The sequence below is a fragment of the Lepus europaeus genome, chromosome 17 (assembly GCF_033115175.1).
Source record: "Lepus europaeus isolate LE1 chromosome 17, mLepTim1.pri, whole genome shotgun sequence".
Taxonomy (NCBI): Eukaryota; Metazoa; Chordata; class Mammalia; order Lagomorpha; family Leporidae; genus Lepus; species Lepus europaeus.
Genome location: NC_084843.1, coordinates 77,408,648 through 77,418,523, shown reverse-complemented (window position 1 = coordinate 77,418,523; position 9,876 = coordinate 77,408,648).

Genomic DNA, 9,876 nt, shown 5'->3' with positions numbered 1-9,876 from the left:
GTGGGGGTGGGACGGAGAGGGGAGGGAGCCTACGGGGGGCTATCATTTTTTTCCGTATCGTACATGTTTTCATTCATAGGACTGATTTTGGCTTTACCTGCGAGTGTGTTTTTCAAATAAACATTTAAAAGACTGAGTTGTGGCGCAGCAGGTGAAGCTGCCACATGTGGCACTGGCTCCCATATCAGAGCACTGGTTGGAGTCCCCATTGCTCCACTTCCAGTCCAGCTCCCTGCTAATGCACCTAGGAAGGCAGCGGAAGATGGCCCAAGTGCTTGGGCCCCTGCACCCACGTTAGAGACCCAGAAGGAGTTCCAGGCTCCTGGCCTTGGCTTGGTCCAGCCCCAGCTGTTGCAGCTATTTGGGGATTGAATCAGTGGCTCCCTCTCTCTCTCTCTCTGCCTCTTAAATAAAATTAAAAATGAAAAATAGTTCTTAGGGGGGAAATGCATTTAAATAAAACCTTTGAAAAAACAAAATCAAGACCTTGACCCGGAGTCCGTGGGGTGCGAGCGCCCGGCACTGATGAAGTGCCCTCGGCACCACCTCCCTCCGCCTTCTGTCTCCGGCAGCAGATACCCCTGCGGAGAATCACTGGCCCGAGTGCCTCTCGGTGCTCTGAAAGCAACACTAATTGAGTCCCGTTAATTGAAAGTTTTATAAATCCCAAAGCAATGGCATTGCTACTGGAAAAGAAAGTGTCTTTTAGAGTAAAATTAGAAGTGTGGCTCCATTCGTTTTAAACTGAAACTTGGCAATCTCAACTTTGTTCCTGTAATTTTCAGATTCGCGACGCATGGACCTTGGTGGAGGGAGAGGGGGAGCTTCCTGGGGCTGTGACACCTGCTCCCCTGGTGGGTTTATCCTTAAGAACCCTGGACAAAGGAACTTTAGGACAAGGTCATGTTACAAAAGAACTGCATTCAAAATCAGTTCTCAGGGTGAGAATTTTGCACAGCTGTTAAGATGCCACTTGGGGCCAGCTCCGTGGCTCAACAGGCTAATCCTCCACCTGCAGCGCCGGCACACCGGGTTCTAGTCCCAGTCGGGGCGCCGGATCCTGTCCCGGTTGCCCCTCTTCCAGGCCAGCTCTCTGCTATGGCCCGGGAGTGCAGTGGAGGATGGCCCCAGATCCTTGGGCCCTGCACCTGCATGGGAGACCAGGAGAAGCACCTGGCTCCTGGCTTTGGATCAGCGCGGTGCTCCGGCTACAGCGCACTGGCTGCGGTGGCCATTGGAGAGTGAACCAACAGTAAAGGAAGACCTTTCTCTCTGTCTCTCTCTCTCACTGTCCACTCTGCCTGTCAAAAAAAAAAAAATGCCACTTGGGGGCCAGCGCTGTAGCCTAGTGGGTAAAGCCACTGCCTGCAGTGCCAGCATCCCATGTGGGCACTGGTTAAAGTCCGGGCTGCTCCACTTCTGATCCAGCTCTCTGATGTGGCCTGGGAGAGCAGTAGAAGATGGCCCAAGTCCTAGGGCCCCTGCACCTACATGGGAGACCCAGAAGAAGCTCCTGGCTCCTGGCTTCTGATTGGCTCAGCTCTGGCCGTTGCGGCCAATTGGGGAGTGAACCACTAGATGGAAGACCTCTCTGTCTGACTCTCCTTCTCTCTCATTAACTCTGCCTCTCAAATAAATACTAAAAACTTAAAAAAAAAAAAAAGTGAAATACATGTGGATAAGAGCACTTTTGATTAGGTTCTGAGTCAACACAGAGCCCCCAGTAATCAATAGGAAAGAGACAAACAGCTCCACAGGAGAGAAGGTGGGGGGCAAAGGAAATGAAGAGATGATTCTCAGGAATGGAAGCATAGACAGGGAGCGGACGTTTTAGCCTCACTCACACTGTGATCAGTGCACATTTAAACTGGGACACTAAATCAGAAGTGCTAACGTTCCATGTTGCTGAGAACACGGGGCACAGACACAGCAGTGGAAACTGATCAAAACGCCTGCGGAGCAATGGGGCGTTACTTGTCAGAAAGCATAAAGCAGGTCTCCCCTGATTCAGAAGACGCCCCTTGAGAGATGTGCCCTAAAGATACTCGGCTACGCTGACGCAGGCATGTACCTGCAGGCGCAGAGCAATCCTTTGCAGCGAAGACCAGCTAACAAGGGGATGGTTAAACACCCTGCTCATACATGCTGTGGGGTCTGATGTGTTTGGTCACAAGAACCAGAGAGCCCTTTGGGATGCTGTTGTGGAGAGAGCTTCCAGATACATTGCTTAAGTCATAAAGGCATGGCACAGGGGCTGGCATTGTGGGCACAGCGGGTTAAGCTGCCACCTGCAGCACCGACATCCCATATGAGTGCCAATTCAAGTTCTCGGTGCTCCACTTCTGATCCAGCTCCCTGCCAATGAGCCTGGGAAAGCGGTGGTCAGATGGCCCAAGGACTTGGGCTCCTGCCACCTATATGGGAGACCTGGAAGAAGATCCTGTCTCCTGGCTTCGGATCAGCACAGCCTCGGCCACTGTGCCCAATTAGGGAGTGAACCAGTGAATGAAAGATCTCTTTCTGTAATTCTGCCTTTCAAATAAATAAATAAATAAATCTTTTTTAAAAAAAATGCATGACACAAAGTCATATTTATTATGTTACAGTTTATGAAAACTGAGAACATATACATACACATCATCGAATCTGCTTAAAACACGTAGAAACAGGACGTAGCTACCTCTAGAGAGGGAGAGCTTTTCACCATACACTCCTCTTATATTTTAAATTTGCATTCAAGTTTGTAAATGTTGTATGGCTTATTCAAAAACAAAGTTTCAAAAACCAAAGCAGGTGGGTTGACCCTGATGGAGAAAGCAGAACCCAGAACGGAAGCAGCGAAGATCATCGAACATGCATGAGGCAAGACACAACAGAGAGGCTGTTCAGACCGGCCAGAGGATCTGGTGTTTGCACAAAGACCCCAGCCATTTGTCTCAAGAAGCGGTGCAAGGGGCTGTGGCACAGCAGGTTAAGCTGCTGGCTAGTGACACCACATCCCAGGTGAGCGCTGGTTTGGGTCCCAGCTGCTCCACTTCAAATCCAGCTCCCTGCTAATGTACCTGGGACGGCAGCAGAAGACAATCCAAGTGTCTGGGCCCCTGCCACTCAGGGGGGAGACCCAGACGAAGCTCCTGGCTCCCGGGTTAGGCCTGGCCCAGCCCCAGCCGTTTTGGCCATTTGGGGAATGAACCAGTGGACGGAAGATCTCTTTTTCTGTATCCCTCTTCCTCTCTCTCACTCTGCCTTTCAAATAAGTAAAATAGATATTTTAAAAATACATACAATTAGGGGCCGGCGCTGTGGCACAGTGGGCTAATGCCCTGGCCTGCAGTGCTGGCATCCCATATGGGCGCCGGTTCGAGACCTGGCTGCTCCACTTCCTGTCCAGCTCTCTGCTATGGCCCGGGAAAGCAATAGAAGACGGCCCAAGTCCTTGGGCCCCTGCACCCACATGGGAGACTGGGAAGAACCTCCTGGCTCCTGGCTTCGGATCGGCACAGCTCCAGCCACTGTGGCCATCTGGGGAGTGAACCAGCGGATGGAAGACCTCTCTCTCTGTCTCTCTCTGTAACTCTGCCTTTCAAATATATAAATAAATCTTTAAAATATATGTACAATTATTAGGTACCAATTAAAAATAAAATGTTTTTTAAAAGGTTAAAAAAAAGTATCCCTCAGACTGCTCTGTCGCCCGGCCCATCCCTCCTTTTCCCCATCCCCTGGTCCCAGTGGGCAAACACAGAGCAGGGCCCTGGAGCCGGCACCTTGTCCTAGGCTGTGAGCCAGGACCCCAGGCTCTTCATCAACGTCTGGGAGTTCAGGGAGGGGACTCCTGCAGCGTCGGAGCTCAAGCCCGGGCCTGCGGGACCCAGGCCGAGCTGGGACAGCGGCTCTGGCCAGCCCCGCGCCGCTGCACCAGGGAGAGGGAGCCTGGACTCGCTTCATTAGCTGGGGAGAAGGTGCTGGGACACGCCAGGGCTCCTGGCAAAGGAGTGGCGGTGAGAAAAGCGATGGCATCGGCGATGCGTTTGGGAAAAGAGAGCCTTGTGTTCCAGAATGTTCTTCCATTTGTCATGGTGACAGCTGCTGTTTCCCAGACAGCCTGTTCTGCACGTCATGAGGTTGGCAAGATCTCAGCAAAAGCAAAAAACCAAAAAAAGTGCCCAGAACAAGATGCTGTCAGTGCACCCGCGTGGGAGAGAGGTGCTCACCAGGAGCAGGCGTGAATGGAAGTCTCCGTGTTGTTACTGTGAAATTAGGGGTGGGAGAGTCCATCCCTCCTGGCTCTCTTCCGAGGACAAAGGGAAAGAATGCAGGGGGAGCAGACTCCCGTGCACACGGAAGCCGTCCTTGGATGCTCTGGTAGACTTCCTGGGGTTCTCTGATGCTTCCCCCTGGTTATTCGTCCCGTGGGGAACACATGCCCGACCCAAGCCTAGCACCCGCTTCGAGGAAGCCGAGGCACCTCCTCTCTGGCTTTTGCCGAGATGGAAGTGACCTCGGGGTATTTTCATTTTGCACATCAGCTGGAGAGGCAGGTGATAGCGTGTAGAGGGCGATAATTTGTAGCATTGTCTACTCCAGCCTCCAAATTTTGAGCATTCCCACCCATTATACTGGAAATTTCCTTGAATATTCAAAGAGAAAGGAGCCCCTCTGCTCCCCATATAGGAAGAAAACCTAATGAGCCCCAGAGGGTCCCACAGGGACCAGCCTGGCTGGGCATCTAGTGGCCACCGTGGACAGAGCACTGGGTCAGCCGCCCTATAGGCACTGCCTCACGTAGTTCTCCAAGATAAAGGAAAGGAGGACTCCTCAGCCCCTTCCTGCAGAAATGCAAATCACCTTGGGGCGGGGAGGGGGGCAGGGAACCTTGGGGCCCACAGAAAACTCACCCTAACTGAGGAAGTACGGCAGTTATAAGTCTGCTTCTTGGACTGCAGTCCCAAGGTTGCACTGAGCAGCCTCTGGCCATCCTGCTTGCTGCTTGCAAGCATATGGCAACAGTGACCCTGACTAAGAAGGGGCTGCCACAGTGTGCCCCTCCAATGCCAGTGGATTTTCCAGCACTAGTCAGCCCCACCTGTCCTGTGTCTCTAGTTAGTAAGTCTATCTCTGCTCACTCTGTCTGCTCTGGTGAACTCTCAACCCCTGCCACACTAGTCTCAACCAGTCACTTCCTGTGACAGTTCTTTTAGATTGATTTATCACTCTTTGAAAGAGTTGCAGGGAGAGAGAGAAATCTTCCACCCTACTGGTTCGCTCCCCAAATGGCCACAATGGCCAAGGCTGGGCCAACCCAGAACCAGGAGCTTCTTCCGGGTTTCCCACGTGGGTGCACTTGGGCCATCCTCTGCTGCTTTCCCAGGTGCATCAGCAGGGAGCTGGATGGGAAGTGGAGCAGCCAGGACTTGAGCCTGGGCACCGTGCTGGCATCGCACCTGCTACACCACAGTGCCAGCCCCTCCCTGTGAATTCTTAGAATAACCTACATAGAAACACCTGAGTCCAGAGGCAGCCGGCCCAGCAGCTCAGGATAAGGACTCCAGACCCACTCAGCTGGGTATGACTCCCAGCTCTGTGGCCTTGGGCAAGTTACTCAGCCTCTCTGAGCCTCAACCCCTCAACCAGTGATCCGACAGCGAGGCACGCCTCCTGGGGTGTGCACGGGATTGGAGGGCTCACTGAGGGGAGGACCCAGAAACTGAAGGCCTGGGGGCGGGGAAGGGGTTCTGTGGTTGAACCTCGGTGCTTTATATGCAGAGAGAGAGAAAGAGAGCAGAGGATCCACACACAGCTGCCGGTGTGTCACCACGCAGTGCCCTCTGCTCCCCGGAGACTCTGCCAGCCGGAGCCCATGAGACGTGGGCCCTCAGACCTCGCGCCAGCGACCCCAGGAGCCTGTCCTGATAACTCATGCTGTGTGTGCACGAATACAGTCGTGTTATTTGAGGCACTAGATCTCAATGGGAGGGGAGCAAGAGCCTAAATTAATCAGGGTTCCTGTGGTTTCTAGCTGGGGCCCAGCATCCATCCCTCTAGCCCCTCCATCTCCATGGTGATGTTTAGTCCAGGAGAGATGAAACGTGGCTCTGTGACAACAACCATGAAAATGAGAACCTGATCTGGCACCGATGGTGTGGCACAGCCTGCTAAGCCACCACTTGCAACGCCGGCACCCCGTATCAGAGCGCCTGGTTCGAGTCCCAGCTGTTCCACTTCTGATCCGGCTCCCTGCACTGAGAAAGCAGTGGAGGATGGACCAAGGGCGTGGGCCCCTGACACCCACATGGGAGATGGAAAAGACCTGGCTCCTGGCTCAGCCTGGCCCAGCCCTGGCTGTTGCAGCCATTTGGGGAGTGAACCAGGGAATGGAAGATCTCTTTCTCTCTCTTTCTCTCTCTCTCTCCCCCTCCTTCTCTGTCTCTCTACCTCTCAAATAAATACATAAATCATTTTTTAAGATTTTATTTATTTGAGAGGTAGAGTTATAGAGAGTGAAAGGGAGAGACAGAGAGACCGCATCCGCTGGTTCACTCCCCAAATGGCTGCAATGACCACAGCTGAGCTGATCAGAAGCCAGGAGCCAGGAGCTTCTTCCGGGTCTCTCACACGAGTGCAGGGGCCCAAGGACTTAGGCCATCTTCTACTGCTTTCCCAGGGCACAGCAGAGAGCTGGATCGGAAGAGGAGCAGCCGCGACTAGAACTGGTGCCCATATGGGATCCCCATATGGGATGGTGGAGAATTAACCCACTGCGCCACAGCGCCAGCCCCAATAAATCTTTTTTTTTTTTTTTTAATGAAAAACTGATAGACAAGACAGGAGAGAAAACAAACCAGAGAAACGAAAATCCCAAAATGTCCTTCTCAAAATACAGCAGGAAACCAACATTCCCAAATGTCAGGGGACAAATAAAGCCAGCACAGTTGATGCCATTGGAACAGGAATTCCCTCCAGATAAAACTAACTCTGCACGTCAGTTTGACGAAGACATCGAAATATGGCAAGCGGCTCAAAGAGATGAGTTGTTTTTTTTGTTTTTGTTTTTGTTTTTTGTTTTTTTTTTAAATATTGTATTTATTTGAAAGGCAGAATTACAGACCTGGGTCAAGTTCCTATGTCCCGGCCTCAGCCCTGGCCATTGCAGGCATTTGGGGGAGTGAACCAGAAACCTCCTGGGCTCATTCTCCACCGCGCAAATAAGTAACATTTGAAATGAAAGAAAAGCGAAGTGCTAACCCAGCAGCTCTGGGGGAGACTTCGCACCAGCAGAGATGGGAACCTAAAACAAGGATGCAATGTCTTCAAGAGTGGAGGAGAAGAAACTGCCACGAGGTATTTTATGCCAGATATACTACCGTTTAGGAGCGGCAATAAAAGGTTTTTTAAAATATTTATTTATTTGAAAGGCAGCTTTCGTACTTAGAAGACTCAAGCGGGTCTACCCCCTCAGACTCTCGCTAAAGCCACGGCTAGTTGTGAAGCTGCCGGATTTGTTTGTTTGAGGTCTGATTCGTTCCCATGGCTGAGCCGAAGGAAGACGTCTGGGCTCCCAGGGTCCCAGAGCTCGCTGTGCGCGGCCACCCCGGGGGAGGGGGGTGGGCGGGAGCAGGGCGGGCGAGCGGGGCCGCGATTGGCTGGTTGGCGTCGTTTCAGCGGTCAGTTTTCTGGGGGCTGGCTGGCCCAGGGCTGGTTAGGGTAGTGGGCCGGGGGTGTGGCTCGGGTCGGCTGATTTGCATATGAACGCCCTGCCCCCATCTCTGGGAAGTGGCTGGTCCTGGCCAAGGCATCAGTACTTGGAGAATTTGGAGCGTAGCTCACACGAGGGTGAATTGCAGTCCAAAGGAAGATGAACCCAGAGGATGTGCGATTCAAAATCGCCAACACCGAGCGCTCAGAGATGAGTGAAACATTCGTGAAACTTACCTAGTAAAAAAAGAACGTAGTCATATGAGGATGATGTAATTCCTGCAATTAACAATATTGGATTTCTAAAAGATTTATTTTATTTACGGTTCATTTATTTATTTGAAAGGGAGAGTCACAGAGCAAAAGAGAGAGAGAGAGAGAGAGAGAGAGAGAGAGAGAGAGAGAGAGAGGTCTTCCACCTACTGGTTCACTCCCCAAATGGCCGAAATGGCTGGAGCTGTGCCCAGCCGAAGCCAGGAGCCAGGAGCTTCTTCCAGGTCTCCCACTCGGGTGCAGGGGTCCATCTTTCTCTGCTTTCCCAAGCCATAGCAGAGAGCTGGATTGGAAGAGGAGCAGCCAGGACTAGAACCGGTGCCCATTAGACCTACGATCTAAGAATGTTTATATTCTTAAATAGTTGAAAAATACAAACACCAGAATGTCTTGTAACACGTGAACATTCCATGACATCCACAGCTCACCATCCATGAATGAAGTTTTATTGGAACACAGCCACACACATGCGTTTTAGTAGTTTTTAGAGATGTTTTAATGTTTCATTTATGTATTTGAAGGAGGTGGGTGGTAGTGGAGAGACTGGTCTGTCATCCACTGGTTCCCTTCCCAAATGGCTGAAACAGCCAGGGCTGAGCCAGGCTTCAGCCTGGCTCCCAGGGCCCCATGCCAGCCTCCCATATGAGTGACAAGGGCTCAAGCCCTTGGACCACCTTCCGCTGCCGGGCACATTGGCTGGATCAGCAGTGGAGCAGCCGGGACTTGAAGGGGGCTCTGATGGGGGACACCAGCATTGCAGGCAGCAGAGTAAGCCGCGGTACCCCAAGGCCGGCCCCACGCACATTTCCTTCTTGTCCGTGGCGGCTTTGGTCTGACCTCAGCAGAGCTGAGCGGCGCTTTGCTACAGACTGAATGTCCATGGTCCCTCACAGCGGTGATGGTGTTTAGAGGTTGGGTTTGGAGAAGGTGACTAGGCCTGGAGGGTGCAGACCGTACGGAAGGAACTCTTAGCACTCAGCAGGAAGCAGACTCGTCATTTTTAATTACATCTTTTATTTGATGGATTTCTAGCAGTCACAAGGAATATATTTTTTCTGTATCTGTGTTGTTCATAATAGTGATGCAATCAAAATCACAAATATTCTGCATGTCGCTTCTCACACTGCTGAGGTTTTGCAAAACCAGGATGCAACACCAGCCCGGGACATGGTCCCTGGTCCCTGACACCCTGAGAGGTGCTGTTCCAGCCCTGTGAGAACTCCTGGTGCTAGGGGCTGGCACTGCGGCGCAGCGAGTTAAAGCCCCTTATGGGTGCCAGTTCGAGTCCCGGCCACTCCACTTCTGATCCAGCTCTGATCTGGGAAAGCAGCAGAAGATGGCCCAAGTCCTTGGGCTCCTGCACCCACATGGGAGACCTGGGAGAAGCTCCTGGCTCCTGGCTGCGGATCGCACAGCTCCGGCCGTTGTAGCCATTAGGGAAGTGAACCAGCGGGTGGAAGACATCTCTCTCTCTCTCTACCTCTCACTGTAACTCTGCCTTTCAAATAAATAAAATTTTAAAAAATTGAAGAGATATAATTAACATTGCAAAAATATCTGCCTATATTTAATGTAAAACTTAAAAAAACTCTGGGGCTTCTCTTCTAGGAACTCTGCTTAGACGCACGCTTGAACGGTGGACACCGTTCCTGTGTTCTCCATGTCTCTTTAAGGAATTTTACGATGTGTATCTTTGTTCTGCTTTCTCGGGAAATTCCGTGGCCTTAGCTCCAAACTTACTCTGCCTCTCAGCCTGTCTGTCCTGTTACTCTCCCATCTAGGGAGGCTCTCCTTTGGGCAGTATTTGGTAGTTTCTCGATTTGAAGGCACTTCAGAACTTTAATGAAAATGGAATTAAGAGGCCGGCGTCGAGGCCAGCATGCTGTCCAAGTGCTCCACTTCTGATCC